Source organism: Psammomys obesus, unplaced genomic scaffold (genome assembly GCF_907164565.1).
Source record: "Psammomys obesus unplaced genomic scaffold, mPsaObe1.curated_primary_1811, whole genome shotgun sequence".
Lineage (NCBI taxonomy): Eukaryota > Metazoa > Chordata > Mammalia > Rodentia > Muridae > Psammomys > Psammomys obesus.
In genome coordinates, this window is record NW_026596134.1 from 21,477,818 (window position 1) to 21,503,134 (window position 25,317).

At 37.7% G+C, this 25,317-nt stretch overlaps 1 protein-coding gene across 1 annotated transcript in view; it reads right to left on the reverse strand.

The window, feature by feature from the left end:
- The window catches only part of Nrxn3 (neurexin 3), a 1,537,891-nt gene that overhangs the window by 604,937 nt on the left and 907,637 nt on the right, over positions 1–25,317 (reverse strand). The window lies entirely within an intron of this gene.

Here is a 25,317-nt window from a genome sequence, read left to right on the forward strand (position 1 = left end):
TTTTTTTTTTTTTTTGAGCTAGAGGTTTGCCAAATGGCTCACAACCCACAGGTTAAGAACCTCTGTTCTAGGGCTATGTAAGCCCTCATCACCTTGATCTAGGAGTGAAATGGTGAGAACAAAAACTGGAGTTGCTAATAAGTTGCCTGTCTGTCCACAAAACACACGAAGTGAATGCAGGGCCTGTTGCAAAAGATGCTGAATAAACATACACACAACATGCTTTATTTTCCATCAAAAAGCAAATGTTTATTGAGTGTCCAGTATATGTCTACCAGTTTTTAAATACTAGCAGTTAACTATTGAACAAAACAGACACACACACACAAAATTATATTATATTACATATTATATATATATATATATATATATAATATAATATAATATATATATTATATAATTTTTGGAGACAGGATTTCTCTGTGTAGTTCTGGCTCTCCTAGACCTTACTCTGTAGAAAAAGATGGCCTCGAACTCACAGAGATCTGCCTGCCTCTGACTCTTAAGTGTTGTGATTGAAGGTATGTCCACACCAATCTTTTTTTTTTTTTTAATTTGCGTTTGTGTGTATACGTTTCTGTGTGCCATTGTTCTTTCTTTCTACCATATGGGATCCAGACATTAACTTGGTTCTTCAGTTTCTCAGCAAGCACCTTTACCTACTGAGTCATCTTCCAGGACGCTTAAATTCTCACAATGAGGAAATTATATTATAAAGTCTTTGGTAAATAAAGAACTGATACATGCTCAGAACATGATGTAAGCACAGCATGATAAAACATGACACGCATCTATGAGCCAGAAAAGGTGTCCCTGAAGACAAGAAGGTGAGCTTATATCTACAGGATTAAACAGAAACGATCAGACGACAATTTCTGGGGGAATATGCCAGGTAGTGCTTTATTTCTAACAGTTTAAACAATAAATATTTAAGTGCTGAATAATAAAATTTGAACCTGTCCTTTTACATATGTGTTAGTCTGAGTTGCAACACTGTCTCAAATACAGAACCATAGCTCCTGCGAACTCTGAATGTAACTCTGATATTCTTAGGTGAAGACCTATGTATAATTAATGACCTCTACCCTGTGTCTCAGTAAAAGGTTTAGGAATTGCTGCTCAAATCAGAAGTTTTCCCAAGACTGCCGATTCCTGGAAGGATGAAACAACTAATTCCCCACACAACAACTTCCTGGGTTGTGTTTCATATATTATATATAACTATTATATATATTATGATTTTCTTTGGAAATTTGCCTTCACAAAGAACAAATACTAAGGTGTTCATATATCCTCTCGCCCCCAACCCTAATTTTCCTGTGACTACCTGCCACTGTGTGTCTCATTATGCAGGCATGGTTATCTTGAAGCATTTTCTTTCTTTCTTTAAAGCTCCCTGGTTTGGAGAAAAAAAAAACTATAGTCACTTTAGTTGTAACTCCACTGCTTACCCTCAGAGAGCAGAGCCTAATTCTCTTAGCAGATCTTTCTGGAATATAAGCACACACAAAGTAGTCTGTCCCCTGGTGGGCTCGCAGCAAGATGCTACCTGCCAGAGTAGAGAGCAGGAATGAAGAGCACAAGCAAACAATATGATCTATGCTAAGCACCTTGCTGCTCTCATTCAGGGCAACAAAGTGGCTTTGAGTAGTCCTATTATACTCCTTTGCTACCCTCTGAGCTGACCAACAGAGAACCTCTTGGTATGACCACCCCTCACAACACACCTGGGAGAATTCTGGCGTTCTTGATTCCACCTCTGCCTCTTGGTTTCTTTTAGCACGTTTTTCTTCTTAAACTTCATCTAACACAACCGACATACCCCATTGGGCATTGCGCATAGGGTCAAAACAACCAACATGAAGTTCAGGTAACATGGAAAAAGTCTCAGGTCTGCATTTGAGCTATATGTAGAACTTCTTCTTGGCGAGGCTCTGTTTCGAGGACCAAGCTGATGGTGTGATATGGGAGTGGAAAGGGGAAGAACACAGCCATCCCATTATGCCGATCAGATCCTAATAACACATATTAAATACAATTAAAACCCAAGAGAGTAATAAACATGAGAAAGTAGTCTTTCAAGGAATCAAAATTCTGCTAGCCAGAATGTGCTCTTCTGCATCCCTAACCTTGCTTTTCTGGCCTGCCCAGCTTATTTATTTCTACATTCACTTTAAGTTAAATCTGCACCAAAACAACCTCCCCGGCTCTATCCCAGTCTGGGAGAACTAAATCATTCCCTCTGTCCATTTCTCCTGTCCCAAGGGCACTCTCTTAGAAATCAGAGCAGACGGTGTACATTCATACATCTATCTTGTCTGTAAATTTCAAGCCACTTGAGAGGAGGACACTTTCATATCCATCTCCATAGCTTCAGTCTTTCAGCCTGCATGCAGTAGTCACTCAATAACTATCCTCTGAATTTCACTGAAGCCTACACATATCGATGCCTTTTAGGGCCTATTGTTGAGGGAAGGAACGAATAACTTGAATTATAGCGCTATTATATGGCTGTTTTATTATACAGCTATTTCCTAGCAGAGAGCCCAGCTCTAAACTCTACATGAGAGATTCCATTTAGGGGAAACAATAGAAAATTGGAAAACTCATCTTGACAGTAAACATTGAAATGAATAATAGATGAAATGTGAGGGCTATTCTTTCCCGGGCTCATGTGCATGTGTACACATGCTCCCCGTCACACAAAACTATACCAAGTCACTTGATTACAGCCAGAGTGCAGCCCTGAGGAGGATACTCTGTACTTTGTCTTCTAAATAAAGGTAAGTTATTGCCCACTCCTTGCTACTGTACTCAGTGTGGTGATAAAAATAAGCTGAAGATGAATTGAAAAATACTTTACCCTTTCCTAAACTGTGAACTCCATCCTTAAAAATTATATTGCCATTACTTCCATGAAATTAAGTTAGAGTCGCCCATGACTTTAAAAGACAAAGAGGCTAATAAATATTTTCAAACTTTAGAGCTGCCTTTTGACTGGGCGTGTATTTTAGGGGAATGACATTAGAAAAATCTACGAAATTCACTGGTGAAAAACTTAGAAGATGTAATACTCGGGCCCTGACATCAAGCAACTTTCTGTGCTAGCCGTGCTATATGGCATTCGTAAATATTTCAAAGAAAATAAGTAACTATTTGCCAGTGAAAAGTCAAACACACTTTGATTGGCTGGACTCTGAGTTAAACCTAAGTTCTGCCCATTTCAGATAAGCGTCCATTCCCATTCTATACCCACTAATTGAGATTATGAGGCCATAACAAATGTATGCTTAATTTCTAAATAATACTACTTTCTTCTTTCTTTCTTTCTTCTTTCTCTTTTGGGTGTGAACTTGAGGGTAATAAGTGGGATACCACTGCATGGGGCCACAAGTTCACTCCAATGGGCGGAACGTCTTCCAGTATTTGTACGCTGTTAATATCACTGCTTTCCCTCCTAAGGTGTCCAAAGTCAGAACATGCCTCTAGCCAATTTCTTTCAGCCAAGCTTCCTGCAGGCTCCAGTGGGGTGTAAAAGATACTCCGCAGAATGTCAGAGGACACTGTTAGTCTCCATCCGTTACTCATTATCTTGCCCATAACCTCTAGAAAATTATCCCATTAACAGCTACAGTGATGTGTCCGTGCATGATTGCTGCACATATTTGTCAGTCATTGTGAGCCCAAATATCTTGCTACAACGCAGAATAGTCCACACAACAGAAAGCCGCACTGGGATATATTGTCTACGTGATTATCATCGGACACAATCAACCTAAGCATTAGGTGGCACTAAGTGAGTGACAGAGTGGGCTGGAGATACAGCAACAGAGCTTTCAGTATGCACATGCCCACAGGTAGAATCACTTTTCATGGATGGGCCTGAAATGTTTGGCTTTCATCCACCGTGATTGAGCTAACAATGGGTAGGTTTGACTTTCCTTACTGCACTGTAAGACTTGAATGCTTTCATGAAGTAGGAACTTAATTGCCAGATCTTTGTTGTACTTCCTGCATCTATCACAGGTTCTCAATAATCAATCAAGTTGAAAATTTAAAATCTGCGAGGAAATTATCACACACTCAAGCACAGAGAAGTCGGCAGGATATCTGTCTTTTTCTCTCTCGGTGGTAAACACCTCTAACACATTAGGAAAAAAAAATGGGTGAACGAAGGAGTGAACTGGTTAACAAGTACTAAAAAAGTAAAAAATGCTGAGAGACTTTAAGTTGGATATAAGCAGAGTTATAGAGGTCTTAACTGTGAACACTGGGATGCCTGAAAGAGATACCATCTGGTCTACCTTTGAGCAAAATATTCTTTCTAAAATTCAAGTTTGATTATTTAGTTAAGAGGCAGCATTCTCACATATACCATTTACACCAGCAAAGAAAGGTCTTATTTTTTTTTAGATAACAGCATGTCAGCATGGCTGAAGGAAGTCTGGAAGCAGGCAATCCCAGTTGCCTTTAAAAGCTACTTGGAATACTGTCCCATTCCTCATTTCTGGATCCAGGACCCTAAACTGAGGTCTCTCAGACAGTTAAATGGATTGCATGCTATCAGCATAATGGTAAAACTTTTTCCTAATGTTTTGAAAGATCTACAAGCCCATATTCCCTTAGAATTGTGTCTCTATTTTGCTGTGTTCTACCCATAACACATACAGTAGAGGCGCCATGAGCAATCTCAAGTGGCAAGTCCTCTGCTGCTCATTTTACCCAGAGTGCAGTACACTGAAGCAAAAATATGACACAATAATACTAACCTAAATCCTCCTTTATTCTAAAGGGACGTAAAAGGAAAATACATCCAAGTTGTAGAGAGTAAGTCACTTTTAAGATTGTATCAATATGCTGTATATAAAGGTTCAAGGAGGATATTAAATAATACATATTTATTTCCTGGCAGAAAATTTTCTTTTATTACTTAAAAATGTTGGCACTTCATTGTTTTCTTCTTAAAAAAAATCAAATATGCTCAAAGAAGACGAGTAGAATGTATCAAAAACTAAAAGTGCATCGTGAGGAGGAGCCGTCAGTTTTAGAGTAGATTCTGGGTATGAAGGTGAATTATAATCTTATCCTCTACCTTACTTTCCTATAGTTTGATTTTCCCATCAGCCATGAAAATATGGTGATATTTATTGTATACGGCCCAGCTAGATGAAAAAGCATAAGGTGGAACCGGCTGGTCGTTTATAAGAAATTACCTGACGTTGTGCCTTTTTTTCCTGGGGAAAATTCAGGGTGAACTCATACCCTTAAGGAGAAATGTATTTTTTTTTTAACCTTGTAGTTATTAAATGTAAGGAGCAATTGCTTACACTCATATGGAAGATGCCTGGTCTTCTGATGATCTAACAGTGGAGGACGAAGAATCTTCTCCTTGAGTCTAGAGTGTCTGCTGATCCTGAAAAATGAGCCCATGAATAACAAAGGGTCCAAGGCCGCCCAAAGGAAGTCTGATAGCCGATAGCCGACCAGTGACAATATGAGCAGTAAGGATGGTGATTAACAAGACAATCACCTCTTGTTTTCCTTTTGGTTCACAAATACAAAGTTCATGAAAGATGCTTAGTGATGCTCCACAAAAGTAAATAGAAAGCATATTTTTTTGCCATAAAATACAGCGCTAAAAGGAGTGCGTCAATATGAAAGAACGTATTTAATTGTCATTGATTTCAGTTTTTAGGACACTGAGAAAACGTGTGAGCCTGTGTGTTTTAGTTTGCTCCTTATGTAGGTGCCTGTTTAGAAACTACTGGATGAGTACAGAAGAGTGAATGAAAATACCAGTGAAGATGTCTTCAAAGCATAGTAGATAATAAAAGAGATGAATACGGGCAGAGTGACACTTCATAGCTAAGAGCCTGATGGAGAGGGGCTCAGTGCAGCCTTCTAGGGTGAATATTTATATAACATACTAAGAGGAATAATAGATGCTGGATTAATCTTACCTGTTGAGAGATGAAAACCCCAGAGAGTCCTTGATTTTTACCAAGATTTTGTTTTTTTTTAATTGAATATACACTTTAAACAATGATGAATAAAGTACAACATCCGATACTGAACATGAATCATATAATATCACCAAACAGAACATTGGATAATTCGACTAGGTGCTACAGACCCTGTAGTCTCAGCACTCAGGAGGCAGAGGCAAGTGGAGTACTGTGAGTTTGAAGCCAGGCTGGTCCACATAATGAATTCCTTAGCCAGCCTTACAGAATGTAGGGAATGTCTCAAAACAAACAACAGAAAAAAAAAATTCTCAGCCATGCTACATTTGGAATTTAACTTTAAACTTCTGAGAGGTATTTATCATCACTGTGAAGTTTTCTTAAAGAAAAAATTTGGGGTTTTCTTTTCTTTTTTTTTTTTACACAGTATTTAAATAGGTTGACCTTTTACTGAGAGACACCTAGTTTTAATCACATCTTTCCCTGCACACACACCAAAGCCTCCACAGTAGGGTTTCCAGTCCATTGTGTTTCTATTAGGATTGTTTATTTACAGTTGGACTTATATACTTCCAGAGCTAAAAGAAAAGGGAAACAAATATCTTAGGAGACTGCATCCAATGAATTCTGTTACAAAAGTAACAAAATAAAGGTTTGTGATGTGATATAAATACTTTCCCAGGATTTAATGTAAACAAAAATGTTTTGCTTCTATACCTAATCAGTTGCATCCCTTGTAAAAGTCAGATTATACTGCCTCAACCTACTTAAAACAGTATAGGTCCTTTCTGGTTCACTGTGGGTGGGCTGGAGGCTCTGCTGGGTGTTGCCACACTTACCTTCCAACAAAAGAAGCTGAGTATATGGCCACTAACTCCATTCTGTCACAGTGAAGGGGAAGAGTGTTAGAGAAGGACTCTTGAGCATGTAAATGCTTGGCTTGAAAAGGACTAACATAGCTCTTCTCATCTCTCCTTAGCTAGATATAATCACATTTCTCCATTTAACAGGGCAAACACAAACTTCATATGTGTTCTGTACATGGACAGGCAGAACCACTCTATAAAGTTTGTTATTGCTCAAACTTTCACAAGTAAAATAAAGCTATAAGGCCATCCACGCTTTCTCAAAAGGGATACCAAATTCTGAGATAAGGGCTCAATTTTGTTGAAGAAAGAGTTATTGCTTTTGTTTTCTCCAGCCAATGAATGTGGATGAATTGTGCTCCCCACTGGGATGAGATTTCTGCTCTCTCTACTCAAATGCCAGGGTCTCAGCATGGGTCTGCTCCAAAGATTTTCAGGAATGTCTGCCCTGAATCCTTGAGATGGCTGTGCCTTTTTTGCACAAGAGAACTCAGACAATGCTTCCTTTTCTACTATTATTGCTACCTTTGCACCCTTACTGTATAAAACGACTTACTCTCTAAACACTGCCAGGCTCCATGTCATTCCGTCTCCTCACATGAACCACATTGTGGTGGGATCATTTCTCTGTCAGCCTCAAGATGCCTTTTTTCTTATTTTCCTTTCCTTTATGGTTCACCTTGAGAGGAGGTACCTCTTTCAATCTCTTTGATGCTGACAGATTAATAAGTAGATTCTGACAAATTCTAGAATAGACAGAAGTGCTGCCCAGGACTAGAAATTCTTTTTATCCTCTTAGAGCTCTTACCCATACTCACCCATCAGCTATTTATACCCATCACATCTGTCCATGTCCTTTTGAAAAAAAATGACATTTATTTTTTTTTCTATATACACTAATTTTGGTAGAAAATCTCAAAATATAAAGTTCATGACCCCAAAATATCAAGATTTCTTTAATGAGTAGGTAATTATCACTTATTTTACAACATCTAGGACCAGAACGGGTTTCCTAAATTTTATTATCATCACGATATAATCCCTGTTTTTGTACTTACTTTAAAATAAAAGAAAACCTGTACAGTTCTGTGAGATCACAGTTCTAAGTTTTTCCTCCATGTAGACAGCTATACACACACACAGACACACACACACACACACACACACACGTGTGTGTGCATATATATATATATATATATATATATGTACATATTTTTAAAGATCTTAATATACAGAAAACACACCATTATGGTGGTTTGAGTGAGAATGGCCTCCATATATTCATTTGTGTGAATACTTGGCCCCCAGTTGGTGGAATTGTGTAAGAAAAATTAGGAGGGATAGCCTTATTGAAGGAAGTGTGCCGCTGAGGGTCTCAGGTTTTCAAAAGATTCCTGCCATTCCCAGTATGCTCTTCTCTCTCCCCTTCTCTCTCTCTCTCTCCCTCTCTCTGCCTCCTATTTGTAGATCAAGATGTGAGCTCTCAGTTTTTCCTACCATTATGTTTTCGCTTACCATCACAACCCTAATAGTCAGAAAGTGTAAGACCAATTGAATACTTCCTTTTATAAATTGCCTTGGCTATAGTATTTAGTCACAGTAATAGAAAAGTAAGAAAACCACCAAAATTGTGTTTGTTACATACAATCTTTTACGAAATGTGTGGGACAGCACAATGAGTTATAGGGAGACTTTGAAAATAAGCAAAAGACCCAAGGAAGCCTCTATCATTGTCCACATGGCTGCTGTCTGGAAGATATTACTAGGACATAAGTTCTAAGCCCAGGGATCATTTTGCATTACTAATGTGTGCCTAGTGCTTTCAATGGGGAGAACAACAGAGCAACCACACAGTAGTTTTTACTAAATAAATGAATATACTTTCTTCCCGGTAGATAACAGAATACAAACTATTGCTCCAACCAGTTTTCTCATGCTCTGCAATAAAGACCATCATCAGGTGTGGTGGGATAGGAGTCACAAACAGTTTTGAGAAGGCATGAAGAAAAAGAGGGAAGATAGAAGATGATAGAATTTGAGCATCACTACCATTCCAACGTATTCTCTCCTAAAAAGTTTTAACGCTTCTATCCTCTTACAAGTTTTTCTGTGTCTTTACAGTATGCTCTCAGGATAAAGAGACACCTTTATCCTGCTCTCAGGATAAAGGTGAAAATGAAGTCTCTTCCAGTTCTTGTAACTATTACATGGGAAATGATGCTTTCCTGGTACTTCTGACCTGGCTATCATTTAATGACCATTCTCAGACCAGAGAAACATTACCATTAAGAGGGAAGTAAGCAGGGATCACTTCACCAGTGATCAAAACAATGTCCATTTCAAAAAGCATGCTGGCCTTCTTGTTTTGAAAATGATACAGCCATTTGCTTTGATGGGAACTGTGGCCAAACCTCACACCTCCCAGTCTCGTAGGAGTCTTGAACATGCAAATAGTAACTAAGCCAGGATTTTATGAGCATGCTGTGTTTGTAATGGGGTCAGCCTGGCAGAACAAAATGCTGCAGTAATTTTGCATCCATTATATCTTAGAAATAGAAGCAATGGAAGAGAAAGGGTAGGAAGGAGAGGGTGAGCAGTCTGCAGATGTCTCTGTAATGAACTCCTACAAAGAAAATCTCTCCCCTGTGTCTACTTCCATTAGCTGGCTGCAGGGCTTCTAGAGGACATTACAGCTATGCTGTAATGGCAGACCACACCCGTCACTCCTTGGAGACACAGTGATAATGTGGATAGTCTCTTCTTCCCACCCAGGCCTTTGATGCTCTGGAGGATGTGTTTTGTTATTTGAGAAGCCCAAGTTCTGATAACCATGTTCCCAGAGCAACCCAATTTTATTTCAGTGCAGCAGTGATTTGAAGAATTTAGTGGTTAAATCCTATCTTCATATTACTCAATCAGACCAGCTACGATCTAAATGTCTTCAACTATATCCTTATTCTTTGTGTGTGTGTGTGTGTGCGTGTGTGCATGTACGTACATGTATGCGTATGTGTGCATGCATGTCTGTGCTTGTTCATTGGTGTGCAGGTACATATGTGGATTTGAGCATAAATGAATGAATGTGCTCTTGTATGTGGAGATCAACGGTCAACTTCAGTACTGTTCTTCATGTGCCATTCATGTTTGTTTTTTGATTGAGGTCTCATACTGACCTAGAACTCATTGATTGGGTGAGGCTGGCTGGCCAACACTCTGGAGACATCTATCTTTCTCCACTTTCTCCAAGCTAGGATTAAGAGAGTACAGCAGCATGCCTGGATTGGGGAGAGGGTAAGAGGGAGGGGAGTCTGGAGATTGAACGTAGGTCTTCGTGCATTTACAGCAAATATTTTACTAGCTGAGCTGTCTCCTCAGCCCTTCTTCATTTTAATTACCAGTTAATACAGTGCATAATAGGCACTTACTATAATCGACTACACATGTTTACGACACATGATGTAGCATACAAAGCTACTGTCAGTGCTTAGTAAGTGGGAAATGGTGGCTACTATTTGTATTGTTATCAACGCCCTCAAATAAAGATTATAAAAACATCATTTCCCTCAAATATACAAAATACATGATGGCTTCCTATAAAAAAAGAGAATAAAGGAATCATTCTATTTGTGAGATCATATTCTTGTGTATGATCATAGTTTGACATTTAAATAATGGGGTTAATATTTTATCCAGAAAATCTGTATTAAGGTCTAGGCAAATTGATACATCTACTTTTCCTTGGAATGTAAGGACATAATCATCCTGTTATAATATCTTACAAGAAGAGGATTTTGCTGAATATGTGTGAATTCCTCAAATTGCTTCCAGACAAATATCTGAATCATACATTTGATTTTATACTTTCCTTTTTAAAGGTATTATCTTTAATCATTCATATAAGTAATAAAAATCAAAAGGTGTAATGATATGTCTTATCGAATAACTCTAAGGGAAATAAAGTCTCTCACTTTAAGCATCAACTGAATTGGGTGCAAACAAAACTTATGAGGCTGGTGGCTCGTTCAGTTGATATTTTATCAGGCTGTTGAAAATCTAGGCCAGACACAGGAGTAATGTTTTATTTAAAGATAATACCCCAGGGAGTCATTTCCTGAGATGTGACAGTTGAAGTTGAGCATGCCTGAGATCAACAAAAGAGACTTATATCCTGATGAGAGTGTAAGACCATTCTCCTTGGAGAATGGCTGCATTCAGAGGAGCACTTCTCAATCTTAGGCTTATCGGAATTTTGTTATGGCAAATTCTTTATTGCAATGGAATGCCCCGTGCACTGTAGCATGTCAAACACCATCTCTGGCCTCTACCCACTAAACACTAATCTCAGCTGATCCTGTAACTACTGCTTTTTCCCCCCCCCCTCATAATTTTGATAACTCAAAATGTCTGCCATCATTAACGAATGTTTTGCTGTGTGAGGGCAGTATTATTCCAGGTGAGAATTACTGATTTAGAGGTAAGGTGTAGACACAACTAGAAAATGTGACTAAAAATTTTATTGGGACATTAAAGCAAGAAACTACAGTATCAATGGGATCAAATGAAGCACTCAAAAAGAATAATGAAAATATACCTCTTGAATTGTGATCTTCATGCCCCTGAAATAAGCCTCACCTGCAAAGTTGTTCTGAATTTGATTCTCAAACCCTACTATAGAGCAGTTGAATCAGAGACTGTGTTCAAGGCCCAGAATCCCCTGTCTTAAGAAGCCTGCCAATGCTTCTGAGACAGCCTAACACTGGAGAGCTATGATCATGGAAGTCCTTAAAGAAGGGTCAGCTGATGTGATTATTAGGAGGATGAATGGTATCAGTCAGGGGAACTACAGCGTGTTAGTGGAGATTAAGCAAACTGGATGTCTCCCAAAAAGTGGGCCATGAGGAGGTGGAGGCAGAGACTGTAGACTACTTTTCTATGATAGAAGTCATGATGGAAAGGGAAAGAGGATAGCAATTTTAAGACTTTACGTTGTGGAGATAAATTTTTATTTTCCTCGGGATAAAGGAAAGGGACACTTCCATGGCTGGTAGAAAGAAATCACTGAAGAACAAGCACCAGGAGACTCAAAGACTCAAAATGGTGGATATATGAAGCAATGGGCTACCTCTCTGCCTTCTTCCAGGCACATGCCTAAGGCATTCAAAATGTCCAATGAACAAAGAGACCTGAAGGCAGACTGCTCTGGAGATTACAGGTTGGAATCAAATAAGGAACCTTAATTCAGTGCACAGAACCTCCTTGTGGTCAGTATGGGCCACACCTTGGTCTAGTGTTGTAATTATTTTATCTATGGGGCTTTTCCAAGAGACATGTGTTGGTATCAGGGGATGCTGGTGGTTTTACACAGGGAAGGGAGTGCAATGGATATCAACTAGATCCAACTCAGAGATGATATCAAACATCTTATAATTTAAAAGCAGACCCTTACAGCAAAATTATTTGCCTTCAAAAACCATAGGATGATAAAAAGTGTTCTATTGGAAGAAAACAAACTCATATTTCAGTCTATCATATAGAATTTACATTAACAGTGAGAAGCTTTTCAGACTAAGATTTGAATCTCTAACTTATGCCTAATCTTTTTCATCATGACCCTTCTACTAAAAAGAGATGCTTGGGGATGGAGGGATGCCTCAGCAGTTAAGAGCATTGGCTGTCCTTCCAGAGGACAAGGGTTCAATTCCCAGAACGCACATGGCCGTTCACAACTGTCTGTAACTCCATTTCTAGGGGTTTTAACATCCTCATACAGACACGCATGCAGGCACAATACTAATGTACATAAAATTAGACACTAATTTTAAAAAGATGCTCATCTCATACATCTGTGAATTCTATCTTATTTCAGCTCAAGAATTTGTCTTTAATTATTATTTGTGTTTGTGAGTCTATTTTATGTGTGTGAATGTGTGTGAGAGAGAGAGAAAAAGAGAGTGTGTGTATGTGTGTGCTCATCACATGGGTAAATATGGAAGCCAGAGGCTGACACCAGAATTTCATCCTCAGTTGCTTTCCCAACTGTTTTGTTTGTTTGTTTTTTGAGAAGGTCTTTCAGTGAATCTGGAACTCCTTGTTTTACCTAGGCTAGGTGCTTGGTAAGCCACTGAGACCCATCTGTCATACATGGAGCATGTAGTTTTTTCCCTGTGAAAAACAGCATAGGTGTTACCAACATGTGCTACCACATCTGGTCTGGTATGTGAGTGCTAGGGATACGAACTCTGGTCTCGTATGCTTGCAAAACAAATGTTTTACCCATTAATCTAACTCCCAAGCCTCTTTTAATTCTCTTGCTGTATGCTTTGGTCTGTGTTAGGTCTATTGGTTAATATAGTTACACATATTATGTGCAAAGAAATTCCACATATTTTTCTTGCTTATGGTCAGTAGGATATATTTCTGCAGAAAGAAAACTTTGCAGAGTCCCAAGACTAATCTGGTTTGTCTGTATGGTGCTGCATCTTACTTCTTCTATATTCTAAAAATATGTCTACCCAACACTTCTGAAAGCGCTTATTTCTCTTTTCTAAACACAGTCAGCTGAACAAGTCAACAAAGACGCCAGCTTTTTTACATTACTCCAGCATCCTAGTTTATTCATCCTAAGTTGGAAGAAACAGGACACACAACCGAGAGCCCTGCCAACAATTACAGAAGGAAGGGACAGACAAGGGTCTGCTTGTTTGAAAGATCTCCTGTTCACAATATTGCTGCCAGCCTGGCTTCAATGCTGTTGTACAACAGAATGCAGAATGCATTATTCCTTCTTTCCCCTGCCAGCTCACTCCTACATACTGAAGTACATGTAGCTGCAAGGTGCCTAGTGTGATAACATGAAAGGCTGAAGTAGGTGCTCGGGAAAGAGAGGCTGACAACTCGAAGAAGTGTGAGTTTTGCAAAGTGTCACTTCCTAAATATCTTCCCTTGGAACATTGAAGATTAATGGGTAAATGTAGGAAGTAAGAATCTGTTGATATTTTAGTCACTTTTATGTACCTAGTGTATCACATAAAAATAAAATTAATAAAATGCCATAATTAAATGATTACTCAGAGAGGATTATATCAGATTTTGTGAATGTTGCTTAAAATGGGGTGTAATTTCTTTAGGCTTCTGTTTGTTTATTTTATTTTATTTTATTTTATTTTTTTGTTTTAAGTTTTGAGTGGTTAACTCTGACAGGCACACCATACATTCTTTTGCATTGTGGAAAGCAGGCTTTCAGGAAGAGTGGCTATAGAACAAGTCACACTTATAGTTACCCATAGTTTTCTCTCCAAAGCTTTCTTTTTTTTCTCACAATATACTTTTATTTATTTCTAGTGGTTTAATTTATTCTTTACACGTGTACAATTTATATTTGATATATCCACTGCAACACCAACTCATTATGCTGTTGAGTACTGATAACACAATATCCCTCATTAAAACTTTAAGCAAATGGGTTTGATGTGTCCTGGCACCAGCAGCCACAGAGACATAAAAGTGGCAAGGGGTAAAGATATCTATTGATGAAATTTTATGTCAGACAGTTAGTCAGGATCTTCCCAGTGCTTAAAGATGATATTAAGGGATAATTCATTATCTTCTTACCCTCCCAGGAGTATTTACCTTTGGAATACACTTCCACTCTTTTGGCCTTTATCCAGACCTCTCTTAGACTGTATCAGAGTTCATGGTTATTACCCTTTCAAGTTCTACTCCCTTCCTCTTTCTCTATTCATTGAATAAATTCTACTGGATGGTATTTGAATGACAGAAGAGTTACAGAATTAGTACAAACTTTTCAGATACATTTAATTCTTCTTCTTTTTGTTAAACCTTAGAACAGGGCTCCAAACAATGCAGTTAACCTACCAAAATACTACAATGACTAGACCATGGTCCATGTCACTCGCCATTAAAATAATCTATGTCTTGTTTATTCATCACTATACTAAGTATTCATTAGGTACTTATTATATGATATCCATCATTCCAAGCACTGGAAACAATCAACAAACAAAGCAAAAGTGACCTCAGTGGTCTCATGAAACTTACACTCTTACTGGTAGAAGCCATTGAATTCATTCTGAAGGCAACATCATTGTTGTACATTGTTTCAGATAATGGAAAACTATATGAGGGAACAGTTTTAGATGAACATTGGCCTATGCCACTGGTGACACTAATAATCTCCAAGGTGCTTTTTGTAATATGCTTTTTAAAAAAATATATATAGATGTGTATTTGAGCATTTTCAATACATGGTTCCACAATGTATTTTAAGTATACGACATGTTTATGTAATGAAAACAGCTATTTCGTATTTTGTAATTGTTAATTTTGCACATATAAAATTTTATATGCTATCTGATTTCCATTGCTCTCTCATATGGTTTATCACAGAAAACTACAACTCACAGAGATTTATCCAGGGTGCTATTTTGCAGGGACTGAAAATGTGGCCCAATGCTTATTTTCAAGGTCCAGTTAGCATTTACATGATAAATGATACTTTCAAAATTTTTTTTGTTCCTTTAAAACCTTAAGAGAAACTGAGGATAAAATATTTAATATTCAAAATATTAGGTGCAGTTGCTAAAATAACTACCTAAAAGTCAGTAATATATAACAGAGACAGAGAAGGAAGAAAACGCTTAATGAATAGGCAGCAGGATTCTCACATCCACCAGATTTTATCATGGAACACAAAGCTGCTAAATTCTCAGAAGTCCAAAATAAATCTATCTAAATATTTATCTTTTTCATGTATGAGATTAAAATGAGAGTTTTCTAGTATTGTGACTCTGAGTTATCAATTCAGTTGTCTCAACTTTTTCTTTCTCTGCTGGAGATTTTTCACTTTTTTTACAGGCTTTCAGAGAAAGGATTTCCAAACCCTGATTTTATAGAATCTACAGAAAGAAATACATTCACAAAAATGAATAATAGGAGATTCCTGATATCAACCTCTAGCCTTGCATATGGCACACTGTCCAGACACACATGAACACACACACGGATATCCCCACACACACAGTTACAGTTAGTTCTTCTAAATTTGCTAAATTTTGTTAATCTGTCATAAAACTGATAAAACTGGATTTATTAATCTCTAAACATCATGGCAAATCAAATCCCACTTAAATCTGCCAATAAATAGATATCCTTAACAGTTGAGCGGAAGCCATCCAACCAGTCCACACTTTGTTACCGCACAGCATGAAGGTACCATAAATAAGATGGCAACGATGAAAAATAATGAGAGCAAACTGAATAACAAGTAAGTCTTATATGAATAAGTAACACATTTTATACATTGAAATATTATGGGTCCCCGGAAAGAAATTCTCATAGTATCCATGTTAGGAAGGGGCTTAATTTTTAGAAATGATGAGAAAAGTGTTTCAAAGGCATCGATCTGAAGAAAGCTGGGATTAATTAGCAACCACCAAGGTGGTGTGAATGAAAATGTCCCTCATGGTACTGGGCATTTGAAAATGTGGTCGCAGTCGATTCTAAGTGCTTAGGAGATGTAGGAGGTGCAGCCATGTTGAAGGAAGGATTTCACAGGAGTTGAAAGACTCATGCCGTCTCCAGTTTGCTCTCTCTGCTCCACGCTTTTTATTCAAGACGTGAGCCATAAGCTTAAATATACCTTTTCTTCTATATTATAGGAGTTCTCAGGCTTCTATTAGTTCAGTGGTTCTCAACCTTCCTAATGCCATGACCCTTTAATACATTTTCTCATATTGCGGTGACCCCTAACAAGAAAATGATATTCATTACTTTTTCATAAGTGTAATTTTGAATCATAATGTAAATATCTGTGTTTCCTGCAGGTTTAGAACCACTGTCACATAAATTTAGTTAGTCATAATGGTTTCTAACTGCAGTAGAAAATTAACTAATACAGAAGAAAGCAATGTTAATGTGAGTGCTCCAAATGAATAATCTCTGCAAGCAGGCGACATATCTGATTCTCTTATTTCTCTTTCTTCTACACTAGATCACAAATGACTTTCCCTTCCACAAAGTCAAATATGTTTCTTTCTTCCTCTTAAGTGATTGTGGAGTGTGTGTACATTATCATTTTGTATTAAACTGGTGCATATTTAGGAAAATTTTGATCCTATCTTGTGCTAGTCAAAAAATATGTTGTATTGTACTGTGATCACCAAAAATGTAGAAAAGTTTAAGACTGCCATTTGTTCGTTTGAATTTCAAGCTTTAACTTTCAGATGGACTTTGAAAATGCTCAGCATCAAAAGAAAATCTATCCCCTTCACATCTCTTACACAAGTTTGTTTTCTTTTCTTATATATGCATGTATAATATATGGAAAATATATGGTTTGTAACTAGTGCTTTATTATATTTGTGTGTATAAAGTCTGAAAATAACAGGGATGCTCTCAATTTTTGTAGGATAGGGCAAAACCTGGAAGGTTGAATATATTCTTGGAATTATAAAAAACATTTGCTGATGCTAAGTGCATAACAGACTATTTTCATTTTAAGTAAAAAAGAATTTGTCTGTCTGCAACTTGATAAGTATTCCTGTAAAATACTGGGTGTTTTTTTTTTTTTTTAATTGCTTGGAGAAAAATGATTAGGGCTTGGTTTGAAGAAAAATGAGTATGGTTTCCTACAGATTAAGCTTGAAAATATAGGTCTGCCTTCAACGCAAGGGCATCCGAGGGACATTCTACACACACACACACACACACACACACACACACACACACACACACACACTGTTCAGAGTGATACACACTCTCCCTCCCATGTCTACAGACTCAACCATTTCACATTCAATTCCAAGATGGCTTTCATCACTTTGAAAATGTTGCTTTTGTTTGTGGCATCCATATTTTAACAATTGCTTCAGCAAATTTATATTGGTCCTGACAAAATAAAATACGTATTTGGCTTCAAGAGAATCTTAATATGTTTTAGTTGAATTAGGCAACACAAGTCAAATAAAGCATACATTTGTTTCTACCCCTGAATACCCTATCTCAGTAAAAACTACCATTATCCACTCAACCTCAGAGTCAGAAATTAAATAGACATCCATCCTCAATTTCTCCATTCTCATCCAGTTATATCTACAAACTCCTGAGAAAGGTTTTTTTGTCTCTGTACCGGACCTCATCCAATATACCTGCGTCTATCCACTGCTAATATTAAGACTTCCTAAGGGATTTCTTCTCTAAGCTTCTCTATAAATCACTTTTCAAAAAGGAACAAAACTTCTCTTTCAAAATATAAATTGTGTGCTGGCAAGATGGTTCAGTTGCTAAGAGCATTTACCAAAATGCATGGACACCTGGATTTAATCCATAATACCCATGTAAAAAGCTGGGCATAGTCATGTACATGGCCATAATCCCAGTGCTGTGATGAAAGATACAGGAGGATTGCTGGAACTTTCTGGCTAGCTATTCTTGCTACAAGTGGTAAGCTTACACCCTCCTCTGGCTTCCTCAGACACAAAAGGTCTGGATTCACGTGTATACCACATTCATTTACCCACATAAGCCACCCCCCACCACATTGTATACATCTATATTTATAGTTATATATTAATTGGGTTATGGCATTACCCTATCCATATTCTATTGCCATTAGAATTGTATATTAATTGTTTACCAGAGTATCAATCTTTACCAAATCTGGCTATTTAACTCATCATATAAGTAAATCTTACAAATGATTTCAACACCATTGAAATGAAATGATGGTTTTTATTCCCCAAGATAAAATATCAACATTTCAAAATCAGATTTCTGATCTTGAGTTACATTTTAGCTCTCTCAACTGTCCTCACATTGTGCCTCCAATGTGACAGTGGCTGCAGTTTGGGGGAATCATGGATCTTGTTGTCTTGATGTTCTCAGATATGCATGTAGAGCTGGGAAGCCTGGCATACATCACCCTCAGGACATAGGAACAGAAGATATATGCCATTGTACTGAAATGGGGAAGGGAGGTAGCAAGATAGTCATGAAAGTAAGGAGGTATTGCAAAATGATGAAAACTTCAGTGAGAACAGTCCTACTCTAGACTCAAAATATTTATGTTTAGAATCCATTACATGGTAATTAAAGGTTATATAATGGTGATCAAGGAAAATCTGACTCCTGTTATCAGAGTACTCCAAGTCTAGATTAGAGAGTGAAATGTAGGAATGGAAACTGATCAAGGAAAGGGAAAAGATCTGAGATACATGTTATCAATGGGAGCAAATAATGTACTAAATCCCTTTCCTTCACCATTGTGGACCTGTTCCTTGAGCAGTCCTGTGGGTGTTCTCTTCGGAGGTGTTTAAATGGGAGACCTACAAGTCCACTGTTTTTCTCCGGCAGCTTTTCCTGTTCCTTCCTTCATTGGCTTAGCTCCTGAGCCATCCTCCCTCTCTCAGTATTTAAGACTTCTTGGCTCAGTTCTGCCTGAAATGGCCAAGAATAAAAGAGCAGAAGGAAGTAGAGAAATACTTGACCGAATACATCAAAATGGACATTCGGAAACAATCAAACAGCTTCATTGACTATATAAAACACAGGAGGAGCAAGGAAAGTGAAATGAACACTAAAAACTTCAAAAGGAAAAGTATATTAATATCCTTAAGAATGTATTTTATTTAGTGCTCTTTCTTTAGTATAGATATAAATGAAGGGAAACATACAAACAGTCATTTGAAATTTCATGCTCCCTCCTTTGGAAAGCTCTTTGCTATTTTTTTTTTTTTAAGTCAGACAACTCATAGGAATCCTAAAACTTTGCTTAATTAGTTGAAGCTGTTAGACACAGTAAGCTCTACGCTATGCATAAGATATTAAAATGTTGTGTGTTGATAAATGAGAATGATGCTGCCCGTTTGACTGTGGGTTATGTTTTTCCCAGTGGTTGCAGGTATGTGACACAGTCAAGTTATGTTTTTCACACCATTTCTTTATAATTAAGACACATGCCTTAGCACTAGCTGCCTGGGATTAAATCAAAGATCCCTATCATCATAATTACAGGGGAAAACATTTTATTGAATAATAAATAAAGCATTTTTTTTTCACTCTCAATTTATTAAGATCAAATGAACAACTAGGCTCAGACCTGAAATACCATGAAAACCATTTAAATCTTCCATGCAATGAATGAGTGCTGGCAAAATAAAATCTTGATGAATGGCCCCTTCAGTTCACTGAGAATAAAGCTTTTAAAATGCTGGATGAAGCAATGGCTAAAGGCTTACCCAAGGGAAAAATTAAAATGCTCACATAAGACTAAAATTTTTATGAAAGCCAAAAAAATTAAAATGTGATAACTAGAGGAGAGGTGAATCTCCTTTAAGAGATAAATAGGAAAGCAATGAAAAATGGAATAGTCTAAACTCTGTACCAGCAGGTAAAAGAGAGAGATTTCTGTCTAACGTAAGGTCTAATGAGAGGTCAATTATCTCAACACTGGCATTAACTAATGAGCTAGTACACACAATAATAGAAAGAACTGCAGTCTTTCTCGTGTATTTTTCCTTAGAGCCTGACTTTGACACAAATGAAAAATTTTACTTTCTTCTTAGAGATCAAGAAGTTTGAAGTCTTCAAAGTTTACTAAATCATCATTCTTATTTGCAAAAAGAAATGACAGAATGAGTTTGAAGTCCAGAATAAAGATAACAGAATAAAGATAACATTTGACCGCCCTGCCTGTCTTTCTGCTTTAAGAACATTCTGTAACTTTGCATTCATTTGTCTCATTATTCATTCATTTATGTACTTTATTGTCTATAGACTGTATCAGCCTCTTAAGACAGGTGATGCACTGGAAGAAAGAGAGAAATGTAGATCACTTCTGCTGATATATTGGTTATGTTTCCTGCTGTTAGCGTAAAATACTGTGGCAAAAGCAACATAAGAGAGAAAAAGTTCATCTGGGCTCATGTTTGAAGAAAAAGGCCCTCATGGTGAGGCCAGGTGGCAGAACTCAGGGAATCTGGGCATTGCTTCATCCATAATCATAAAGCAAAGAACTATGAATGCCTGTGCTCAGACAGTTTGCTGAAAAATGCAGCCCAGGAGTGTCCCACCCATTTTGGGATGAATCTCTCCATCTCAATTACGCAAACCAAGATAATCTTTTACGGGTATGACAGAAACTTGCTTCTTTGATCCTGCCAGGTTTACAACATTAACCATTACAGCTGATAAGCAACTTATCACAGAGGAGAAAACTAAATCATACTCAACACAATCCAGTAAGTGCTGAGACGATGAAGGATCACAGCAGTTTACTCTACTGTAAGGCCATAAAAATTATCTGATTAAAAATTAATATTTCTTTGGATATTTATGGATCAATTAATTAAAACTTAAGCGTATCTGTGAGGAGGCATACAATGCTTCTGTATGCAGATTTTCATATGTGTGTTGGCGTGTGTGTGCATGTGTGTGTGGTGCGCGTGTAAGTCTCCATTGCAACACTGGCATCAACTCATGAGACAGTTCACACAATAATGGAAAGACCTACAGATGTATACACGGGTATTTATAATCTGTGTGTGCAGGAGTTTATACACAAATCTCTATGCTCCCTAAGGGTATTATCTGAGCTGAGGTAACTGAGTAAAAGAGGAGTCATATGTATGTGTCTGAGAACTGAAACACAGATACAGTACATGTGGGGAAAGATGAGGATAAGGTTGAACCCTTGGCAGAACCAGACAAAACAATGTCTTGAAGGCTGTATCAACAATAACGCTCATTTTTTTTTCCTCCAAGACTTTCATGTAATTGTTACACGAACTTAGGGGAAATGCAGGAACGAGATTTGTGTCTCATATAATGTCACTCTGGCAGCGCCACTATATTGATGAATCACAAATGGATCTCTGGCTCTGACTTCACTGCAGACCAGCATTTGCAATTGCTTGCTGGGCATCTTCCACCAGGCACTTAAAACTCAAAGCAGCTATAAACAAACTCATTATCTTTCTCTCCAGAATGTGTCCTTCTATCCCCCATACACCTTGGGGAGCCACAGTATTCTCAAACCATTACTCAAGTCAGCTATCTTGCCATCATTGCTCTTCTTTGTCATTGTTTTCAACCATCAACTCACAAACTGACCATCAGCTTGCAAAAAAGGGGTCTCTCCTTTCCAATAGGATTCTCCCTTTTCTACTCCCACATCACCTCCGTTTTATAGTGCCAAGTCATTCGGTATCCAATCTCTGAAACACAGTGCATCCTCAGTCTAGCCTTACTCGTTTTCACGGTTCCCAAATGGTCCCTTCGGCCTCTTTTTATTTTCCTAATTGTTACACTGTAGCAGGAAGAACAAATGTTGTGTGCCTGGTTGGAAGTACCTTCAACCCTTCCATCTGAATTTCTTGAATGAATTATCTATGCTTTCTTTTCATATTCATCGGCTGTACAAGTAGTTAGCTCCCAGCTTTGATGACAGGATATAGAAATATAAGTAGTACAGGGATCCAGCTCACACATGCACCAAGACTTTTTCAGTCTAACCTTGAGTTACTATTTTTCCTACCCATCCTTAATGATGAAGTTTAAAATGTTCTGTAAATGAAGGCATCTGTGAATGGGATCCACCCCTTTTACCCTTACAAATTACGCTTTTAGTGCAATACTATAGCACTTTACAAACACGTCTGTGTAAGTCTTTATATATCTCTGGATTGGTTGCTCATTGAAGACTAAAGCTATATTTCTCTTTGGGTTTGCACATGCTAGGAAATTTTGTCACATTTGCTAAAACAACCGACAGGTCTAAGTTCCAATAAATACTCACTGATGAACATGCCAATGTGAGCAAGGTCAGGAAGCCTGGAAGTTTGATGTTTGAAATCATTAACACATTCTTAACTCCTAAAAATGCAGGGTAACACAAAGAGTGAGACATAATTTTAAAAGACAAAACAGTAATAGCATTTTTTTTATCCTCTCCAGTGCCAGGAAGATGGGTAGCCTTCTGTTTCTAAATGTTCAATGAGAAGGGATTGTGTTAAATGAGCACACTCAAGGGGAATTAGAAGAAAAAGACTATCTTTGTTTCTTTTCTGTAGCTATAATAAAATACCTGACAAAAAACAACTTAGTAGAAAAAGGGTTTGCGTGGCATACAATTCCAGGTACTTTACTGGGGGAAGTTAAGCCTGGAACTAAAAGGAGCTAGTACCATCCATAGTCAAGAGCAGAGAGAAATGAATGCATGCATGCCTTTCAGTATTTAGCTTGCTTTCTTTACTTACATACACCAGGATCGCCTGCATAGGGAATTGGTGTTACCTAAAGTGGGTTGGGTGTTACCACTTCTTTTAACATAATCATGACCCCCCCCCCCCCAGGACACACACACACACAAACAGAGAGAGAGAGAGAAAGTGAGAGATAGATGTTCACAAACAAAACTTATCTGGAAAACCCCTCACAGAGAAATTATTCTCAAGGGATTCTAGATTTTGTCAAGTTGACAATTAAAACTAACCATCACAGCAGTTTTGAGTAAGGTGGTAGAAGGGAGCTACAGGACTGGATTAATTTACTAGAGTTTCTATAACATGTTTTCCTAGTGATGATTTAACAAACTTGATGCTTTAAAAGAACAGAAATGTATTTTTAGATGTACTAGAGATCAGCCAGGAATTAGAATATCAGCAGAGTCATAGACATTTGAAAGCTACAGGGAAGAATTGACCCCATGCCTTGCTATTAGCTTCTGGTACTATTGGCAAATGTTGGCATACTTTGGAATACAAATACATGACTCTAATCTCTGACTTGTAATGTCGCATTTACCTATGTGTTTTTGCATTCTCTCAGGGGATCGACTTTCTGTGTTTGTCTGCTTATAAGGTTACTACTTTCAGTTAGGACCTCCTGGTGCATTCCACTGTGTTTATAACCCCATTTTAACTACTGATTAAGCACATCTGCTTATATGAAAAAAAATATTATTTTCAAATATGGTCCCACTCACAGGTACTACAGGTTAGAATTTCAAAGTATCTTCGAAGAACTTAGTGTAAGACATATTGAGAATCAAGATGAAAGAGATCAGATCTCCATATCCATGTAAAAATCAAAATAAAAGAGAGGTTTGTTGGAGTGAGTTAGTGTTACTGAAAGCATTAATGTCCAAATGCCACTGACCACATCTGGTGTGGGAGTGCTTGAGTCGGAAGGCACAGCTGAGAACATCCAGAACTGAGAAAAGGACAATGAAGTTCACTCCATGAATAAATGCCAATTCTTTCCCCCAAGCTTCTCTGCCACGTTGAACTAAAACTAATGCATGACTCCAGTATGAGGAAAAGTAAATCTTTTAATTCATTGCTAGTAAAGAAAATTAGGAAGTCTGAGACCATTCAAAGTAACTGGAAAAAGAAAGGGAAGCATCAATTCTTGCACATAAGTAGTACCACAAGTTCAGACTTTGTCGGTAAATATGGACATGGGAGAAGTCATCACCAAGAAAAAATAAAAACATTAAAACAACAAACAAACTTCCATCCCTGAAAGCCTCCTTTCCTTTGTTGCTTGGCTACTTCCTGGGCTGTTGGAACTCTATCAAGAGTAAGATGTGGGAAATAGTTTGTCTAGTTCAATGACTTTACAGAACTGGATCTATTGCTCTCCCTGAGTGTTAAGTAGACTCTGTATGCAGGTTCTTATCTGACTCTTAGGAATTAAATGTAAAGCTCAGGGAATGGTTAATTATGGACCACTGGAGATGTATTAATTCTGGAGCTTCTGTTTCAACATTCATATGAATTCATCCATTCTATGCAGCTTTTCATTGAACATGTTCTCTGGGAACTACAGCAAAATCACAGGTTATGAGCCCAGGAATACCAGACACATGGCACAATTTAACACTCCAATTTCAGACTCTGCCCAAAGGTGAAAGGTTTTGTGTCCCCATCTGGTGGATGTTGAGCTCTGTGATACAGTATTTTATGCCTTGTTTGCCATCTAAATGACAACACAGTCATCAAGTCCCAAGGGGTGTCCTACTTTTTCTGTTTGCCTACCTGAACTGTAACCCACAGATCAACTCCTCTGCAGACCAAGAAACACCCTTCACAAGGCTGAGAAATCCTGCTAAGACACTTGAGCTTTCTCCCAAACTTTCTAGAAGGTTTAATCTCTATGATCAGGACGACATTATGTTAACTAGGAGACACAGAAACACAAACAATGCTTGCCCTCACCCATATGTAAAAGCTAAAAAAAAGTTCATTTCAAAAAGGAGGCCAGAATCTTTTCCTCACTTACTAGAAGGGGAGAAACAGGGTTGGGGATAGAAGGAATGTAGATGATTAGTACCAAATTACTGTTAGATCAAGGAACGAGTGTTAAATGTTCTAAAATAAAACAGGATGACTATTATTTACAACTACTTTTTAGATTGTATATAAAGAACTGAAGAGAGGAACTTGAAGGCTGTAAACATGCAGAATTGTTCA